The 22,275-nt window shown below is 35.5% G+C and overlaps 1 protein-coding gene across 13 annotated transcripts in view; it reads left to right on the forward strand.

Moving 5' to 3' along the window:
* Positions 1–22,275, forward strand: part of ROBO2 (roundabout guidance receptor 2) — a 1,020,426-nt gene that overhangs the window by 419,304 nt on the left and 578,847 nt on the right. The gene's annotated exons all lie outside the window — the stretch shown is intronic.

A 22,275-nucleotide genomic window follows, 5' to 3' on the forward strand; every position in this document is an offset into this window, starting at 1 on the left:
AGAAGGAGTTAATGTGGACTTAAATATATCTGAAAGCAAACACACTTAATGATAATGACAAGTACTTATGCAAATGAACTGCTAATACTCATCCAGCCAGAGGTGATTAAGTCTTTTAGGCCAACTGGAGATTTCACCCAGCAGGGACTATGTGGTAAAAGACAAAGGTTTAAATAACTTGAGGGGTTATAGCTCTAGTGCTGCACTTAAGTCACATTTCTCTGAATTATCCTTCCTTTAATGCCTCTTCCCTTCCCCCAGGAAGGAGGTCACAACTTCAGTTACCTTGTAAATCTTTTAACCTACACATTTTAAGGCCTGTAAGAGCTCTGTAACCTATCCCAAAGTGATATGCTGGTATTAAATAGACTGGAATAATGAACGGACCTAAGGGATTATCTAGTCTGATACTTAATTATGTAGACTAGGATCAAGGGAGAGGAATGAAGGAATTACATCTGTCTCTCACTCCTGGGGTGTTTGTCCACAGAAAACAGTTATTGATACCTTTCTATTAAAAGCCTTGCAAAGGCACCACAGGCTGGAGTGAAATTTAGGTCTGTGTAATACGGTGAGAAGAGGTCTTCAAGCAAAATGAACTACCTTATCTGAAACAGAGAAAAGGAAAATTATTAGCTACTGTAATTCTGCTGTAATAGTTATTTTTTTTTAATTCCCAATATTTCTCTTAGTGTATCATGTTTATGTAGTGTCATCATATAGTTAGATGCTATTGAAAGCCCTTTGTTTTGTATTTCATTGGTGAAAAAATCTGTTCTTCCCTGAAGAAGAATGTACAAAGACATCTGTAAAGACAAAATAGAACATTTAGTAATTAAATGTTGTTCTAAGAAAAGAGGTTGGATATTTTTGCATATATTTAAGGCAGAATTGGTTTGCAACAAGAATACATCCACTTCAGACATATTTGTTTATATAAACACATATATATGTATTTTAGATCCAAGTTCTGCTTGTCATTGAAGGCTATTTTACTAAATATATTTTCCAGTCAGGCAGAAATTTGGTGCTTTGTATGTGCAACTACTTTAAACCTTTACTCAGAATTATTATTAACCTATTTGTGCTATTGTGACCAGTATTTCAAGAAAAAATAGCTGTACAGGCTTATGACTCAACAGCTTCAGGAAAAAGACAGTAGTTAACAGGTGTTATCAATCAGTCCTCAATCTGCTCTTCATAGCTGGGGGAAGAGGATCCAGCTGTCTGAGGTTTTCTGATTAAAAATTCTTCCTTAATAGTCTCCCAGTCTTTTGCTTGTGCCCACACATGTTTTATACTTTTCAGTGGGCTTGGGGAAATGAATGGATTAGTAGCATCATGCATCTGAGTCAGCAAGTTAATTAAAGGCTGCATGTGTAAAATGGAACAATGAATTATTTAGTGGATAACAAACATGATCTAAAATTCCATTTACTCACATTTCAGGTCAATTTTTAGTTTTAAAATCCATATACCAAAACCTAACACTTTTGCATATTGTTAAAAGTAAATGTTTGCCAACAACACACTTGCTAAAGTTTCAACTGGAAGTCTGTTAGGGGCTTTGTGACTTTACATTTGGGATGTTTGCTTTTCTTCCTATTTCCCGTCCCTAGAGAAATTTCAGGCAGTGGTGAGAAGAGAATTGTTTGTCTGAAAATAAACACTAAGCATAAAGCAGGTTATAGATTTGGACCCAAATTGCAAACCGTGCCGTGTTTGGAGAGTATCTTCTCAGATTGCGCTATGACTTTATAATGAACCATCTGAAACTATAGAGATCAAAGCCCTGATTCAAATCAAGATCTGAGTTTCACAACACAAAATACACATACACTTACTCACACATCCTTGTGCTTGTTTTTCAAACATCTAATTAAGGCAACTTGAATGGTCTTTCCCATGCAGAACACTACGGCAAAAATATTTCTCTTGATTTCACTGGGACTTTTGCAATGCCATGCTAAATCTAGACAGAATATTTTCCTGTAAAAGGGTTTAATTTCTGGCCATTTAAAAAAGTACTCTGGACTGCTTTTACTGTAGCACATATTTTCTGCACCTTTATCATCATTCTCAGTATGAAAGACCTTGTAAATCTGCAATACTGCCTTTCAGCAGTTCATTTAATGTATGATGTCCTAATTAGAAACAACTCCTCAATGTTTCTTTTATTTAGAGCCAAAAGAGGCCACAGATCTATTGTTCACAAGGACTGGTATCCATTTGGTGCAGGAGAGTGAAATACTCACTTTCTCGAATCAGTTTATGCAATGTAGTTTGTATTTGAAAAACTGAAATCAGTGGTAGATCTTTATAAAGCGCATGACTGATATAAGCAGTTTTTCAATGAGCCATTATTTAAAGAAATATCATGAATTGTCAGAGACTGGAAAGACTGTAACATTTTTTCTTCTTGCCCACAAACTTTTCTAAGGATTGAGATTTAAAATATTGACAGATTCAAGAGACCTGGCTTTCTGAATGTTTTGAGTTTTCCTTTCTAAAAGCTTTACTTCAAGAAATTTTAAGCTCTATACTTGTTTCTCACTTCTGAAACTCTCCTACTCAAGCTCTTACTTAAGAATGGCAAAAGACCTTTTCAGATGTAGAATTCCATAGTTGTTTCTATATTATTAAGTTATTCAGAATTCAGTTTTTAATCCTAAATGAGAATGCTGGGCAAGTTCATGTGAATCTTCCTTATTTTTCTGTCCTAGTAATGGTGCATCAACCTTGGACAGAAATTTACACAATTCTACATTCCTGTCATTTGGCACTGAAGCAAAAGTGAGAAATAAAGAATCCTTCTGAAAAAATGCTATCTTCTTTCTTTCTTTCCCATATTTCTTCTCCCAAACCATTCTAGAAAATGATCATTTTTTTGCTGATCATTATCTATATTTTGTTTTTTTTTTATTTTTATGATAAACTCTTATTGACTCATAGCTATCATACTCTAAAAACAATTCAAGACTCTCCTAATAGTGATAATAAGCAAGAAAAATCTTTATTCATATTAGAATTCAAAATGTTTCTTTAAATTTACTGAAACTTATATAATAATAGAGACTAGTTCATAGATATTGAATATATGAATATCAAGCTTTATTTTTAACAATTTATATTTAACAATTTATTTTCCTGCCTCATTATGCAGTAAAAATGAGTGTAGGCTGAGTCAAACTTTCATAAGGTGGTAGAGTTTTTGTCTCCAGAGGAAGTATCTGGGGGAAATGGATAATTACAATGCCAATTTTTATTATCAAAATAATGTGAAAAATTTATGACCTGATAAATCTGTCCTTGAATGGAGATTCTCATTTTGATAATCCCCCTAAAATGAGTAATAAAGCACCTCTGATAGTAATAAACCATTTTTCTTTGACATTTCATGATAAGTGTAACAACAAATAAAGGAGGAACTTCAAAGACTGCTTACTTCAAAAGCTCTATAAAGTCCATTTGAATAAAATCCATGACTTTCATAAAAGTGGTGTTGAAAATGTCATGAATTAAATTAATGGTCTACATCTCCTTGCTTCATATTGCCTGAATTTTAATCATAATTTATTCTTCCGCACATCCTGCATGTTGTTGATTGAAGGAAATATTAAATCCAGCTGAGCTTTAAGCAATTTTAAAAGGAATGACTGAATATAATTATACTTGTTAATAGTCCTGAATCTGCTTTTTTATTTGCTGCTGTCTGTCATATAGCAGATTGGTAAGCTTTGCTTTTTATAACTATCATTAATCTTTCACAAAGATTCAAAAAATATCCATTCTATAACTATATTTTGATATCTTTCTTACTATAGCCTTGTTTAAATGTTCCAAGTGTACGAGGAATGGGAACCACTCAGATTTGATCAATTTCTGGGAAAAAAAAAAAGCAAATCAACTTTTCCTAATAAAACAAAATTAATTTTTGATGTTCCAGTTACAAAGAAAATCTTATTTAAGAATAGGTTGGATTGATTCTGAAACCAGTCATTTTAGAGCATAAGGTTTTTTGACAGTTATAAAAAGCAATGAAAATGTCGACTACAGTGTCCAGCTCATAATTGTTCTTTTACACCACATTTTTTTGTGCATGATGAGACTTTTTGGCAGTGTTACACTTATAGAAAAATTAAGGTATCATAGATTATCCTGAGTTGAACGGGATCCACATGGATCATCGAAGTCCAATTCCTGGCCCTGCACAGGACACCTCAAAAATCCCACCATGTGCTTGATGGCATTTTCCAAACACTTCTTGAGCTCTGTCAGGTTTGGTGCTGTGACCACTTCCCTGGGAAGCCCATTTCTGTGCCCAGTCATCCTCTGGGGGAAGAACCATTTACTAATATCCAGCCACAACACAGCTTCAGGCCATTCCCTCAGGTCCTGTCACTGGTCACCAGAGGGAAGAGATCCATGCCTGCCTCTCCACTTCCCCTTGTGAGGATGTTGAAGATGAACAAGGTCTTCCTTCAGTCTCTTCTTCTCCAGGCTGAACAGACCAAGGGACTTCAGCCACCCTCACATGCTCTCCCTCAAGTTCCTTCACCATCTTTGTAGCCCTCCCTTGGATACTCTCTTGGTGGTGTCCTGAGGAAAAAAGGGATCAAGAGTGCCCTGCCAGGGAGAAGGCCCTTTCCTTGGAATACTTGATCTGTCATGTGCTGGAAAATGTCACCACACACCATGACTGACAGGGAACAAGTTTTCTCACTGTCAAGTTCCTCCAGCATTTTTACCCATCATTAAATTTTCTCTGCCTTTCTGTAAGAGTAACAACAAGAGCTACGAAGAAGCCTAGAGGTTCTATCGAGCTCCACTGGGATGGAGGCAGGGCATGGAGGTGGAGCAGCTTCCTCGGGCTCTTTGCTGAAGTGAGTGCACCACCAACACTGACTCACTGCATCACCAGGATCGCTGGCTGCTGCTGCTAATGGAAAGCAGATTTGCTGGTGCTCTCATGAATGGTGCTACATCACTTTCTGGGTGCCACTGGCTGTGTGATCTACCAGGGAATTTATGAGAGATCTGCATAATATTTCGTTATATATCTACTCCTTTTTTTTGGTGTTGTTTGTTTGTTGTTTTGTTGAGGGGCTCTGTGTGTGTGTATGTGTAGCATACATTGCTGTGCATATCACTATTTTTTTATAATCTCCATCCAAATCTCTCCTTTTTTCATATATTTTTTTCTTACATGTCATCACTGGCAATGATGGTGTTTTTCTTCATCAAGTCTTAATTCTATCTGAACTGATGAAAGTGGAAATAAAACCTCAATTGCAAAAGAATACTAGTGCATGCTGCCTCAAAACTAGTACTGTTATTTTTCAGTAGCAGATAAGTTTTCTCTCTAAAATTGACCTTGCAATTTATCCACTAGGGAGCTAGATAACACAACTACACCCTTTGAGATAATAATTATTGTTGTAGTAATGTCAGACAGATATTTATCTGATTCTTTTCTGAGAAGGAATTGATATTTAATATAGTATTCTCAGGCTGTATTTCTGTTAACAATATTAACAAATGTCTGCAAAAGTCATATTGAGCCACAGAAGTTCCCTTAAGAAACCTCAGCCACATAAATATGGTAACTGAATCCTTGTGCAGTTCAGCTACAGAGCAATGATATACCAATGCCTGCATGTTTCTTTGAGATCACATTAGTTTCCTCTTGGGATAGCTGGAAAAGGTCAAGATGCATAAAGTAAAAGGGAGAATAACAAGGAAACTGATCCCATATGTCGCCAAATAACCTTTCTTATTCTTAAGTGACTCCTTCAAGTTAACATGGTCAGACATGAACCTAAACATGCCCATGGTTTTCTGGTAAGGCTGACAATGCCTGAGAAGGTTTGTAGCATTACAGGTACCCTTTTTGTCTGTGAATTCACTCAGCACTAAGTACTGCTTTTTCTGCCACTGGAAAAGCCTGTCAGCCTTTGTGCTTAGCCTAAACTGTACTCCAAATATATTCTGGAAGAGATGCAGGGGGGAGGAATGTAGTGCAGAATGGTGGTTTGCAGCATAGATACACAAGCAATAAGGATGTTTCAGGTTTCTGGGGCAGTTCTTCAAGAATGTCTCAACCAATATCTCTGACAAAACCTTAGAAACATGATAAGCCAAAAAGAACACATTGGTTTAGATAATACCAATGCCATAAAGCTCTACATACTGTCAATTGAGGGGAGCTGCCTGTTTCTTTTTATGATGTCTCATTTATGATTTCTCCTTTCATTACTCTAAAACAGCTTCTCTCCACAAATTTAATTTCTTTATATTTTTCAAAAAGTACAAGGGTGTAAATGTGAAACATACTTGGAAATGGAAAAGGGCTGTAGAGATAATTCGCAAGGTATTTTTGTGGGGTTTATTTTGCATTTCTATTTGAGTTATGTAGGTGCAAGAAACATTTATGGGAAAAGTAAGATATTTTGTATAGTCAAGTGTTTCAAGTTAAAGATGTCACCAGTTGTAAGCTTTTTATGCTACTTCATATTATTCTACAACCATAATTTTGTATTCAATGGTCCTTTAAATAATCACTTGAGGAAACACTGAAATCAGCTAATGAACTGTGTGCTTTAAAGTGCAAGTGCCAAACTTGTCTTCTTAATAGGTATCTGTGTCTCTGTGTCATATAAGTCAGATTTTTGTACCATACACTGACTGACATTATAAAGCAGAAGAGAATTATGAAATAGTAGTTTTATACTGATATTTCATTGTTTAAAATTAGATGTATTAGATAGCTGATATTGTGTTTTCATGTGTACAACTTTGGCTCTACATGTTTACTTTTTGTGGGCTCTGAGTGAAGAGAAAATGAGAAGAAATGTGTATTCTATAATTTGCAATTTAGAAGGGGAGATGTGCCAAGAAAACAAAGGGGGGAAGAATCATGTGTGTAAAAAACCAAGGAATCTCAAAAAGTAGAAATCTGCTATTGTAGGGATGAGTGTTGAACTCCTAAATGTCATAGACTGACTTGTCATATTTAAATTAAAAGAGAAAATTTTACTTTTCTCATGTAACTGAAAAGTTTTGAGGAGAACTCTCAGCCTGAATTGGTGTAAATTGAGTGCAACCATCCAGAATCAAGAAGTTCTTGGATTCATTAGTGGTAGTAGAATAGCCTAAGCATGAGCCAGATTAATACTGTATGTTGAGTCATGTCTGCAAAATGTGCAACAAGGCTGAAATGTATTGTTGTCAGAAAGCAATTAAGTCCCCACCACAGACCTTAAAATATTATTAAGAATAGATAAATAATGGTAATGATGTAATCAGTAAAAACTTCATGCTTATAAGTAAATGTCTAAGTACAGGAATTAAAACTTAATTAGTTAAGAGCTCTTTTGTCACTATTATCTTACTACTCTGAGAATTGGTATAAAACTAATAGACTATCAGCTAAAATATCTCCTTTTGCAAAATCCAAAACACATTGTTTGTTTCTTTGTGTCTGTGTATGTTGTTGTTTTTTTTTTTTCCTTTTTTAATTAATTCCAAAGTAACAATCTGTTGAAGTAAAAGCCTGGCCCCAGTGACACTGACTAAGTGACTGTGTTTTCAGCTGTCATATTTGTGCTTTAGCCCCAGTATAAGACCCTCTGACTGTCTGATATTGCTAAATAAGAAGAGTACCAAACCCCTGATGCCAGTGCTGAGCACTCCCAAGGACTAAGCCCCCGTTAAAATGTCATCTACACACCTTCCCTTAACAAAAGAATTATAGATTCTATATTTTTATTTTCATATTCATTATCTGTAGATATTAAAATATTGTATATATTGTACATATTGTGTGCTACCCAGGGAGAAAGTGGGCCCAAACAAGAGTGTAAAACAAAAAGTAAGGACCATTTGAGATTTCTTTTGCTTTGTAATAGTCACTGTATTGTTTATCATTCACCAGACCTTAAATTTCTTTTTGACTATTTCACATTTTTCAGTCCTGTGTGTAGTTAAAGCTGAGCACACTTATTCAGTTTTAATTTAGTTCTGCACAACCCCAGGCAAACCCAACCCCAGGCAAACCCTGAGCATGGCAGATGTGTGACAGAGCGAGTTCTTTGTTGTCATTTAAGTAGATTTTTACCATGCAGGTCAGGCATCAATCTCAGGTCCTTGGAATTGTGGTCTGGTGGTATCTTTGTCTTCCTACATCAGAGTATTCTATTCCTAACCACATGATTGAAATTGCACTTCTAGAAAATACAAAGAAATTTGAAGTCTTTGGTAATCTATACTTACTGAGATCTCATTGCCAATCAGTGTGTCCAGTATTGCCTCAGATATGGTTTATTTTTCTTTTCAATTGAGTTCATGTTTAGTGCTGCTTGCTCCCACTGAGATGTGATCCATAGGTTCTCACGGGTGAAAGGAGGGGACAGGGTCTCAGATCTCAGGAGGGGCTGGCTGCCCATAATAGCAGGACTCAGTAAAGTGACCTGATATACCCAGGTGAGTGGGTTTCGTGCATCACTTTCAACTGACTCTTCATCATGAGAAAATGAAAACACATATTTTCAAATCCACTGGCCTGTGGCATTCCCTTTCTGCTAACAGAACAGCTATAGATTTTATTATTCCCCATTTTTGTGTCTTGTTTGGTACAAACTTCTCCCCCAAAACCACTGTGCTCTGCTTCCCTGTTTGAAATACAATGGATCTCCTTTTTTCCTTTTTTTTTTTTTCTTTACAAATGACATAACTAATCAGCTTCTGAGGGGAAAAAATCGAGACAGCTAACACATATTCATTACCGGGAGTGTTGTGCAGGCTGCATTTTTTCCTCACAAGATTGATTAATTAAATATTTATGAAAGAGAAACACCTGGCATACTTCCATAAACAAATAGGTCTCCTGTGGGTTTGCAACAGCTGAGGAGAGTTTTGAGGGACCACAGGGATCTCAGGGTAAAGACTTCCTCACAGCTTGAGTTTTTACACATTGCTGTTTCTCATAAATATGCACCAACACAGAAATAATTTCTATTTTGGAGGCAGAAAGTGCAATATCAACAGATGAAATCTAAAAGACAGTCAAACAGAAAGGTAAAGATAAGGCAGAACAGAAGTACTGTATGTGGTGAAAATGGCTCATTTTTATTTAACTAAATAGGGTCTAAGGAGGCTCAGACAACTGGGCCCCTTTTTTCAGGTATTTGTCTAGGGCTGGTAGTTAAATACTGAAAGCCTTAGACTGAAGAGATCTGTTGAAATCTAAGGGCAAGGGTTAAGAAATTATGCAAGATACCTAAAAGTGGAAAATTCATTCTGTTCACTATTTCAGCTGCTCTTCCAGATGGATCTGCTTTATAGATACTTCCCAGACTCTTCATCTTCAGTGGAATGTTTTCACTGGTATGTCACTGCTTTAAAAATAAAAATAATTGTGCCACTGACTTCAGCTACAATGTAGCTGGTATGATTGCTTTTATCGACCACTGCTTTACTGTGGCCAGTTTCCTAAAAGTGATTGTTTTAGTTCTTGGGAGTGGAAGTAGTGTAGCTGTTAGTGTCAAATTCTTGTGCAATATCTTTTACATGTGCCTACATGTCATGTGCTTGCTGTCTGTTGTATTATACTTCATCATTCTCCAGCTATGGTTTTTTAGGGAGGAAACCTTAGAAACTGGCCAGCTGCACTGAAACTTAGAAGTTTAAGGTTCAGCCTATATGGGAAATTGTCAAGCTATTTTAACTGTCTTGTGTTCTTGAAGCCAGAGTCTAAAGTTGCTTATTTTGATGAGAATTTCTGATATTGGTCAAATATTAATTTCTTAATCTCAAATACAGTAAAATAGATAGGTCCACAAAATTCTTAACTGCAGTTTATAAAAAAAGCATAAATATTTTAACTTGTTTTTGTTCTTTACCAAAGCTGGACAAATATTAGAAGAAAACAAAGCCTTTTTCATTTTTAAATTCTTAAACAGAAAAGATTGTTTATAAATGAAAAAGATGTTTTTGAAAGTTCAGATTGTTAATCATTGAAATAATGCAGATGAAGTTTGGGAAAATTTGGTGTATTTTTATTTGGTTTTTGGGGATAGTGGTGCTGTTTGTTGCTTTGCTTTGGTCAACAGATTTTCTACTTGTCAGTATATTGTGTTTGATTGGAGTATTTCCAAGCTGTGAATTGTTTTAAGGATTAAGATTGAGAGGATCATAAGCCTGTCTGTCTATTTAGGAAAAGAACAAGTGAAGGTTTTTTGATGAAATTCTGCAAAAACAACTGGTTTGTAGTGATAAAGTCCAGAGATGTGTATAATAGTGTGGAGATAAAGCAGGACTGTGTTTAGTATACAAGTAGGTGGCACTTTGTCTTCTAGATAACCTCCATAAAGTGAAATGATTTTATTGTTAATCCTATGATATTTGGTCAAAAAGTTAATGAAATGAATATGAGCTTCATCATAGCTGCAATATATCAGAGCTGAGGTTTTACATGCTTTTACTTATATTGTGCATAATTTGAGTTTTTGGGGAAGGTTTACTAATACAGAAGCAGAATCACCTTTTACATACCACTTTTTGCCAGGGTAATCTCTTTTTTAATTAGTTTCACATAAATTTCCAGAAATAATAAGCATTAATATGTCGTGTCAATGCAATAGATTTTGAAAGGGTGATTACAAAGACTTATTTAATCTGGAGCAAATTTCTCATGCACCTGCAGTTTTCTTTGTTTTCCCTAAGCATCCATAATAACAGTATAACGCATCCCAGGGTTAATGTGTTCCTTTAACTAATGTGTTGAGCCTGCATTCTGTAAAAATCTAAAATCATTCTTTGAAATTAATGTGCATGCTGGATGTCTGTGAACAATTCCATCTTTAACCATCAAAAATGCATTGCAATTGTATTTGGCGAAGGTCCTAAATGTCCTGACTGGAAAGAATATTAATTCTGAGTGGTTGCAGATAGATCTTGATTTAATGAAATGTCTTTATTTCCTGCTAACAGAAAATGATCACAGGATTGTTTAAAAAGGATGAACCATCAAAATCACCTTGTTAGACATAAATACTTAATAACATTCACTATAATGAGATAAAAAGTGATGGTAGTGAGGTCAAGTGTGAGAAGGAGAGAGTTCAAAGACAGTATAGACCCTTCAAGATAATATAACCTAGTTTTAAAGAGGAGAGAGGAAATGCATTGCTTGATGAGAAGAAAAGCCTTGTGTAAGCTTGATAAATATTAAGGTTTTGTGTGTAATGAGAAATGGAATCTGATGAATGAAATGTCATGGTAAAATCATTTTAATCAATAATGGAATGTGGCATTATTCAGACCATAGTAATATGTCTTCTTTATATTCTTTCCTAGTGGTATGCTTTCCTTCCTTTTCTTTTTTAGTAATTTTGGTGTTTTGGGGTTTTTTGTTAGCTTGAGATTGGTTATGTTAATGTAGTGTACTTCTGCAGCAAAAATATTGAATGCGTAATGTCACAATTCTATGCATAAGCTTAGGAAAACAGAGGTAGTATCTGAAATAGCAGTATTTTCTAGGAATATTTATGTATTCAAAGTTAATTTACTTTCTTCCCTGCTCCCCAAATGATACTTTTAAATATGAAATTCTGACTGGATTACAGTAGATGTCATGTTTGTAGTGGGTGTTTTTTCAGACTCTTGGGTAATGTAACAATAACCCCAGTGTAAGTAACTGTGGATAAATTATGCACTATTGCATCCTAGTTACAATTTAATTTGTTTCAGTGTTTATTTTAGCATAATAAAAATGAGTTCTTTATTTTTTCATTATTGATATCTTGTGGTACTTGTTTGCAGTAACAATGGTGACTTTATCATGCCTTATGATGATAGTGCTTTACCAGCCTTATGGAATATCTCATTTGAAAATGCTGGAGTTAATTTTGAGCACTAAGCAGATAATCTGTCACATTGCCTTTGTGAGCTCATGGAGAAAGTATTTGAGAAGATTCATGTAGCTCAGGGTTTGTTTCTTGCAAGAGCAGCACGATCTCCCGAGTCCTACTTTTGGTCACAAGAGCAACTTAATATGTGAACCTCCCAGCTCGGATTTTGGAGCATGTATCAGACATAAATCTACATTTTACATCCCTTTTTAACTGTAAGATTTCTAAGTGATGAGCAAAAGCGTCCAACCAGGAAGAACTGTGGAGTGACTGTACCTGTTGGAAAAAGTATTGCTCCTTCATATTGGGAACTTGCATTGCCTTTACAGCATCTTGGATGTTGATTTTAGATAAATAGATTGAGGAAAAAAAATCCTTTGAGGGTCTTAAGCTTTTGTCATATAACAATAGTCACATTCATGCAGAAATCAAACTGGGAGAAGTAATACAGAAAACTACTAAAGCAGGGCAGGGAAAAACTTATCCATCTCTTACTATGTTATTTGTTTTTCAATTTATTTTCCCATATTTGTTCAGTCAATTTCTTAAATTTTGAAAAAATAAGATTAACAATCTTTCAGTGTGGAATTTCATCAAAGCAACTCAGGTGATAAATGGCATCTCACACATGCTTATCTGTTTTTTGTTAATTTGATTGTTAGCAACTTATTATTTGGCAATGCTTGAATTGATCTTTTTCCTTTATTGGAGCAACAATATGGCCTGAATATACTCAATGTGTTAATACCAAGTGCTTATTTTTGTTTGGATCAATTTGACTTAATGTCATTCATATCATTAACATTTTGCAGAAATAATATTGACGAAAGTCATTGATCCCTCTTGCAGAAACCATTGTATCAGTTGTACTGAAGACTTGCAAATGTTTGATCCTGTGTTAGCCACAAAAAGTGTTTGATCCTGTCCATAGGCTCCACACAGCCAAATAATCATTGATTGAGACATGGAGGGACAAAATCCAGAGACAGGAATGAATTTGGAAACACTGGGCTTGAGTGAGCAGGTCCACTGAACCACTCATACACAGGCACCTCATTTCTACACCAATTTTGCTGTAGAGGGCACAAAAAGAGTGTTAACCAGGCTGTTTTGGTGACTACATTTTTTATCTTTGTACAACTATTTCTGTCTCCCTGGGATTTTGGAAATAGCAGCACAAGAGACACCATTTCCCTCCCTATGTTCTGCTATTTCCAGCCCAAATTAACTCTTTCAGTGGGAGGAAGGGACACATATCTTCCTTTCTGGAGCTGTCCAACCTGAGGAATCTGGAGAAAGGGAGCATCCCTTCCCCTGGCTGCCTCCCTGTGTGTCACCTAGGCTGGCACTGGGACAGTCCCATTTGCAAATATACTTTATCTTATGATTTCTGAATAAAAAAATAAATTGCATAAATACAAAAACCCAAAGTAAAATCCCACTTTCAGAGGCATGCAATGCTGTGTAATGCCTCAGGGGGATACAATAATATTGTTAGGTAGCTAACATGGGAATTGCATTGTCTGTGCTTTAGCAAACTGAAATGTTATCCATTCCTTCAGGGAATGCCCACTAAAATTTTGCCTTGTATTTTCTGACTTTGGACAAAGTCTTAAGGATATTTTAGGATATTTATAGCTGCATCTCATTAATAGTCCTGTTAAGAAAATGTAGTGGGGTTTTTTGGTGGTTTTTTAAGGTTACAGATTAAAAACCATGTAGCTGGAAGATTTCTATCACAGAGCAGGTAGAGCAAAAAATAATAAAATATTCGTCATGTTATTTTGCAATAGGAATATTTAAAAATAAATGATCTCTGCTGAGGGTCTCAATACTCCTGAAACTCAGTTTTTGATGATCCTTAAGTCAAACAGCACCCATGTTGTCATGATAAAACAATGCTTACAGCTCTATGCTGGTAATAATTTTCTGCTTTCTTGTAAGAAGTCAGGAGAGAAAGAAATTAAATTAGCTTTTGCTGTTAGGAGGCAAGTAAGACTTTTTCATGTTCTTTTATTTCTATTACATGAAAGGTCATCTGTGATGTTCTAGAAAGATAAAAGTCAAATTTTAAAATACAATTGTTAAACTTAAAAATAATTTTCATAATGTGCTTGGTTTTGCTGTTGTGGATGTGGCAGTTCTAGGCAGAATTGCAAATACAGGAATAATTACAGACAAGGACTTTTAAAAAGTTAGTCTATATGGGAGTCATAAAGTATTTGAGAAGAATGGTAGTAAAGTATATACAGGTTCTAAATAATTCGTGTAGGCATTGAGGAGTGGAACTTTTTTCTCTTTTTTAAATTTGAAGTCAAATTTCTTAGAGGAGTGCCTGCATAAATGAAAATAAGTACATGTAGTAAAAAGAAGGGGAAAATGAAGGGAAAGATATATTAAGTATGAGCCTGTGTATTTAAAAATTTGAGTGTTAGGTTTGGTTCAATTAGAATTTTCTACCCATGACCTACCCAAAACAACACCTTTCTTGGAACTCAGTATTGTGTTTAGGTTTACATCATGTTCACAATACATATGCAGCTGCTAAAATTTACAGAACTCTTAATTCAGAAAGTTGCTTGCTTTGTTCAAGGTGTGTCAGCCCCTCATCTTTTCTGTTGTAATTAGACATTTGTAGCCTTACAAAAAATCATTTAAATGGAAAAATGCATGACAATTGAGCTCTTTTTTCTTTAAGATAAGTTGGGGTGGCATTGGAACTTCTAAAGGAAGTTTTCAGCACATCTAGCAATAAATATCACAACTACATTGAGTAATGTGTCCAGAATGCTAATGTGTGTTTAACTGAGTTTCAAGGGGTATGAAATGACACTTACTGTACAAAGGACATTGTGGTTACTATATAAAGAATCTGAAAAATCTCTACAGATTCATTATGTGACTTGCCATCTGCTATCAAAAGACTGCTGACTTCTTAGGAAATCTTACAGAGTGCAATAATTGCTAACCAAGACTATTAGAAATAATTTTGAGATAAGAACTATAATCATTAATCCCCATAGGAGCTATATTACTTTTAAGAAACTGCATATTGGTCTGCATATTGGAAATTTTTGATGAATTTATCAGAAACACATTTCAGGTTTTGAAGTTGAAAATTAACCTGACCATTCATGACTTTTTTAGTAAACTGTGAGCAAAGCTGTTATCTAAATTTCAAGCATATATCTAAGTGTGGTGGAATCTACTGTGTGTGGACTCTTGCTGTTAAAAGTGGATGCTGAAGGGAAAATTAGAGCTGAACTCTGTGACCATAAGCTTTTTTGACTTTAAGAATATTTAGAGTATCCCCAGTAGTTAACATCCATTCAATAAGCAAATTTGAATTAGTCCAAGGATGAGATTCCTTTTTTTCCTGTTGATGCCATTTACATCTTGCAAATACCTCTTTGTAGTTGCTTCAGCATTTAAGGAACAGCATGGAGACAGAAAAGCTTGAAACTATTTTCTTTTTAGAGGCAGATGTTGAGATAGAGAAATGGCTTGAGAAATGACAATGTGCCTAAAGTTCTGAGGATTAACTGAAGCTGGATATTATATTTGGGCAAAGTGAATATTTTTAATGAATAGCCACTTGTGTGTTAAAGATGGGGATATTTTTGTGGCTTAGTTCTTCCAAACACAAAAGTGTTATATAAGGTGGGATGATAACAGCAGCTGTCTGTACTCCTAGAAAACCTGCAGCTGGTTTCACAGGATGTGCCAGAGCAGCCCCTCACCTGGCCACTTAATCAGTGATTTTGGTGACAATATAATAATAAGAGAGCCCATTTCACTTTCTTTCATTTTCCAGTACATTCATGTTGAAATTAAAATATTGAAGGTGGGCCAACAAGTGTCAGTGTCTAAGGTACTAAAAGCAGTGCTAAAGCATGATGGATATCTAGTAACACATTATTGCTCTCTATTATCTGCTCTTGCCTAGATGAGTGATTTGTTCTTGGCTTCCAAATAAATAATGCAGAGCATCCAAAGAGGCCATCTCACAGTTCCTGAATCCAACTTGAAACTGTGATGAACACAGATATTACTAGTTGTTGTTGTTCTTTTTTAAGTAACAAAAAATAGGGCAGTTGTAGAATTTGGTGCCTCTTTTTGATGAAACTGGAGCAGTTTGGGAAATATAGATTAGCTTCATCAAGTTCCTCACCATGGGTATTAAAGTATGGTATTTTTCAGATTTAATATTATTATATATTTCAAATGTAAAAATACCTTCTTCTCTCAAAACTTGCTATTTTAAAATATGAACATTAAAAACCTTGCTTTGAACAGAACATAGTTTTTTCTTATGTGACTACAAGAATTTGCTCTGTTCTCTGCTACATTTTTCCTCTTGTATTCCTGAACATTGTAAGATATTTTCTGATTTATACGCTCAGTTAACATTGGTGATTTGAGAGAAACAAGGCTTACATTTTGTTATTATTTTGTTCTCCAGCTGACAAACTGATGATGTATGCTAATGTCTGACTTCGAGACAGCTTTTTGATTAAGAAGTGGAATTAGCAGATAAATTAGGCTGCTAATTCAAAGACTAGCCAGACTCCTCATATAAAATCAAGTTGTTCAGTTTCTTTGTCTCGCCTGTCCTTTGATATTTGTTTACAGATGGGCAAGTAAATTATTATGCCATAGTTTAAAGAAAAAATACAGTTCCCCTCAGAATTACTGTGGTGTACTTCCCTCCCCTCTCTTCAGACCCCAAAAAAATTCCAGAGTGTTTTGGCTGACTATGTTTCTGCTTTTTGAAGAGGGTTTCAAGGCACAGGAGGGAAACTTAACTTAAAGGATCGCAAACTACTCAATAATTTACAGAGAAGATTTCTGATGTTAAGCAATTTTAAATATTTTTTCTTTATTTTTGGTGTGTCCCTTTTAGAAAATCCAAATATTTAGTTTCAAAATTTAGTCTCTCAATGATGCTTCAAATTACTCTTCAGAGGCTGGAAAGGCGATCCATCTTAGCTAGCACTAGGAATTTATAAATTTGATGTAAATAACATCTACCAGGATTAAGAAGTGTCTACTAGTAGTTAAAAAAAAAATGTGATCTTAATGAACAAAAAAATTTGTTATATCTAGCACGAAGAATACCTACAATTAATTCCAAGAGCTCTTCTTGGTTTAGGTTTTAAAACACTCTCTCCAGAACTGAACAGGGAGAGCTCTGCAGAATGTAGCATAAGCAAAATAATTCTATCTTTCTTTTTCCCTTGAAATGTCATATTTAGTTCTGTTTCTTTTACTTATGTAATGCAGATTTTGTCATAGTCAACTAGAAGTCTGATACATCTGGGTGATATGATAGCTTCTTTGCTGTTTTTCTGAACAAAATCCCAAACTACTGGAAATTTAGAGAGGTTGTGATGGAGGAGAGGAGAACATGGTCTAGGAGCAGCCTGTATTTCCACATAACTCTCTAAAAATCCTCTTGGATGCCAGTCGTGATTAATAGGAGGGGTAAGGGGATGTAATATCATACAACTCTGAGAATCTTGCAACCATCTTTAGAAAATGTTGCTTCTTACCAAAATTTTGGAAAGTTAATGCCCTTAAAACCTCTCAGTCATTTTCCATATGTGATCCTTTTGTGTGTCACTTTGAAGAATTAATTCAAAGCTGGATCCACTAATCTTGTGTGAGCTTGCACACATGTGGAGCTCTTGAAATGAAACATCACTTTCTGAATGGGACTGCCACATTTTGAAATAATTTGGAGCTTGGAAGAAAGTCAGAAACTGGCAATAATTTTACAGGAACTAAATAAAGGATGTAGAAATCATAATATAAAAACTCACCAGCAATTTCTGTTTGGGTAGTTCTTGAATTAAAATGCATGAAAGACAGTATGGGTAAAGATGCTTTTTTAAGCTTTCCCAGCTGTAAAGTGATACTGGCGTGTGGCCACCACCTCCCTTCTGCCTTACCTGTGTTATTTATTGTATTACCTAGAAATGAGTGTCTGGTTCATTGTCAATATGGCTTTTAGACCTCGCTTCTGTTTTCAGGAGAAATTGAAAGCTGATTATCTTTCTTTAATCTCAGAAAGCCTTCTTAATGGTGTAATGAGATATAAATCCTGCCTTTTCAGAGGGCATATGTACACAAAATCAGTCCCTGAGGAGGGTTTGTTTTTGGTTTTGTTGGGTTTTATTTAGTAAGATTGCAAGGAGGTACAGAGTAAATTATCTTTGCTACCTAATATTTTCTCACTGTTTCTCTCATTTGATGGAACTTTCTAATACAGAACAATTAATTTCACAAATATTTTACAATTTCCTGTGGGTTAAATTCACATTTTCTTAAAAAAAAAAATAATAAAAAAGGAAAGTAGTTTGGGACCATAGCATAACATTAGTTCTCTCTTTGTGCTCTTCAAGAAATTTGGTAGATTTAATTTGCATGTTTGCAATCTGTTTCTTGACAAACTTTATGGAAGTGTTTCTTATGTGAAAAATAGACTAAAATAAAACTATCCAGCTTAGTACAGCTCCCAAGACTCAGTATGAGTTCTGCTTTAAATGGATGGAATGCTGGATTCCCATGGATTCCTTTGTCATGGGGAAAACTGAGACCCCCACTAAGGGAAGAGTTTTGGGTGGCTGTGCCCCCAACACACCACACTGCTTAGGTAGAGTCCTTATCCCAAAATTATGTCCATAACAGGGGTCATTTTTCCTGTGTTCAGAGGAAATGGATTGTGCAATCTGTCTGTTGGCTGATTTCCTTGCTTACAATATGACTTTCAACATAGTAATGAGAGCTCTTGGTTTTGTTATAGCAGAACTTATAAATTGAGTATTTTACACCATAACACAAACGAAGAGAGAATCTGTTCTTCATAAAACTCAGCAAAATATAAATGGCATTTCTGAACTCTTTTGTGGAATCCTAGATTTATTATTCATGTCAGAGTGGGCAATTTGATAATGCTGACAACTTCCTGCAATGCAGAGGCTATATAATTTCACAGAGGATTTTTTTTCTTCAGCCAATAACTTCCTGTGTAGTCCAAGTATATCCACAATAAGATAACTACTCTGGGGATTCCAGTTGCTGTCATGTCTCTAGGAAATTCTTTATTGTGATTTTAACTGTTTTAGAAACTGAGTTTATCTAATTTTCCAGATTGAAGCCATTGGAACTCTGCTAACTTTGTATTTCATATTGAAAATCTTTGCACTGTTAGAAAGACTGTTTCCTCATTATCCACAAGTGATAATGGGAATAGAAATAGTCAGGATTTAGGGATTAAAACTGATGTTTCGGGATTCTCCTGATGTGCTGCTTGGGAGTTTAAGAAGGACTGCTTAATAAGGAGGAGTAGTTTGTAAGACCTACATACCATTGGGATACATTTAAGTCCTTTTCCAGGGAATGGGTGATATGCATTTTTTTACTGGAATGCTTATAAAAAATTTCAAAGGTGTGCTGAAGGAATGAGCCTTGTAAATGGTTGCATATGGAAAGGACAGGTAGGTGGTGTAACACACTTTGTAAGTATGCATTAATGACTCAAAATTCATACCCAGTTTCTAATACATAGACAGTGCTAAAGTTGATGCCTTCACTTTTAGCTTTCATATTTTCCAGAGTCGGTACTGCATTAGTATATAACTCTAAACTTCACATAAAATGTTAGCAAGTTCTCCTCACAGTTTAGTTAGACAAAACAATTATTTTCCAGCCTGAGAACCGAGAACACTGTGCAGCTTCAGGCCAAAAAGGTGTAAACAGCAAATTGAGGAGAGCAAACTGGGAGGATGGGACTTCATAACCTGAATCTGTAATTGGACAATTAACCCTAATATGTAAATAGACCAAAACTTATAAAAGTGTGGAAACTCATGACCAGCCATCCATCTTGGGTCCATCTTGGGCAGAGCCATGGCCAGGCTCTTGTACTGCCCAAGGTGTGTCCTTTGAAGGCCTTTTAATAAATACCTACTTTATTCCTTTAACTGTGTCCATCATCTCTTCTCAGTAGCCTCCTTAGGCATAAAAATAACCTACCTGAAAAGTAGAACAAATTTCTCTGGTTCTCTATTGTAACCATTTCATGCTGCATCCACCAGAGAACAGCCATGGTGCAAGAACTGAGACAGAATGAGGTTTCTATCTTCTCTGAAGGGAAACCAGAAATTTTCCCCAAATTAGGTCGCATTCATAGTGAAACAGAGAACTTGTGCTGCAGCCATTATTCTAACAACATCCATCTGTAAAGTTGTTTCTCTGTTATAACCATGTCTTGGCGCAGAAGTTTGTGAAAATCACACACTCAAAATAAGTAATAAGGTTATCAAAAGATGGGAGGAGAGGCTGCTTGGAAGGAAACACTTAGAGGAGCTAATCCAATGCTAATGCATTTGTTAAAATGCTGTGAATTTTAGGACAACACTTAGAGGAAAGCGAAGAAAATTATTTCAGCAAATGGTATAAGATTTTTTATTTTTGGGGTTTTTTTAACAATTTTGCTGAAACTTTATTGTATTTTCTTAGGAAAGGGCTTCCTTAAAATTAGCACTCTGGGCCTTTACCGCCTGTATAAACATCCCCAAATAAGAAAAAAGTAGAATGACTGTAACATGCAAGCAATAATCATTTCAGCAGGGGACAAAAATGCATGCATCCATGTGTTGTTTTGGAAACTGCCCTGCTCTATTCCTGTGTTCTTGGCAACGTCTGTGATGGCCAATCAACAATTTGTCAGCTGTGGCCAAAGTGGATCTTGCAAGGATGGCTGCAGGCAGCCACTCCTCCACTTCTCTCACGAGCTGGTTTTCAGCACTGAGCTGTTCATATTTCCTCCAGGTTTGGCTTTCTTCCCAGGCTGGAGCAGTGAGCTCTTTAAAGGAAAGCCCTGCTGCAGCATTCACGGGAGCACATATCCTCAGCAGCCTGAACAGAGCGATAAGCATATGTTTTTGGAAGATTTTATGGGTTACATAGAAGCAAGTGCTTTCCCTCATTTTTATGGGTGAAGAACCAGTGTATACCTACATTAGCAGGTAATAGGTTTAGACATTTGCCTCAGCCAGGCTTTCATAGAAGGCTGGATCCTTCCATGTAGGTCTGCCCCAATACATGGAAGTTTAGTCCTGGTCCCAAGAGAACACAATTTATATCACAGCCAGGAACAGATCCAGGGTCTCTTAATTTCTATTCTGTATTATTAATGTCTTGCAGATATCTGTCATGTCGAACTTTCCAGGAAGCCCAGGAGTTGAGTTTGGCTTTTAATAGCAGCTATTACTCTGATTTCTTAGAATTAGCTTTAATCATTTTAGAAGAGCTGTACAGCAATCTGAAATGTCATCCTAATGCAATATTTTGATATAGCTCTCTCATGGCATATATGTTAACTCTTAGTTGCAGGCACAAACAAGTACAGCCCTAAAAAAAAAAAAAAAAAAAAAAAACTCAGAAAAACCAAACTAAGTGGGAAGGGTGAGAAAACAATAAAGAATGTTTCTGCTCTTTCTCACAGTACTAATTTCAGCTTTGTTTCTTGGATGTTTTCAGTTAATCTTTTTTGTGTTCCAATTTCTAGGAATAAACAATGAGAAGTCTCAGTGCACTGTTTAATACTGGTATTCGGTTTCTGAGAACAAAGTATTTCTCTTAGTCTTCAAATTTCTTCAAATCATGGTTTAATAATGGGAAATTATTAATATAATATAAAAGATCTGAAGGCTATAAACACATTAATCTTTTTTACTATTTCCTCTACCTTGACTCCAAATGCTTGTATTTGCCTTTGAGCCTATTTCTAATTTGGAATACCAATTAAAAAAAAAATTATTTGAATGAACTCCAGATGCAAGGTGGCAATCACATTTACAAATGGTATATACTATATATGCATAACAAAATAGTGAGACAAAGAGATAAAATAAAAAAATAAGGTACATTCTCTCTTCCACAGAGCAATACTTATAACTTAAGAACCATCTTGTATTTGTACTGAAGTGCATTTGGCCCCTAAATTCATTTTGAATTAAAACTCACTTATCTACAAGCGTGATTTGTACTTTTATATAATTTCTATCATATTGCAAGAACTTGTATCAGAGTGACGAATGTGTGAGTACACACAAGTAAGTGAGAGCAAAATGCATTGCAAAATTAATTTCCTTTATGTGGGAGGTATGCTGTTGGGCCAATAAAACCAGTTTTTGAGACATCTAGCTCATTTCTCTAGTAAGGATTGGGAAGACACCTTTTATCTGCTATGAAAACTGATTAATTTCTACTTTTGGCTCTCTTTACACCACAGGCTTCTGCTGAAAATTAGTTCTCACTTGTAATGTTTTCAGCCCCAACTGTGTTTGCCCTTGAAATC

The sequence above is a fragment of the Lonchura striata genome, chromosome 1 (genome assembly GCF_050655825.1).
Source record: "Lonchura striata isolate lonStrDom1 chromosome 1, ASM5065582v1, whole genome shotgun sequence".
Classification (NCBI taxonomy): Eukaryota; Metazoa; Chordata; class Aves; order Passeriformes; family Estrildidae; genus Lonchura; species Lonchura striata.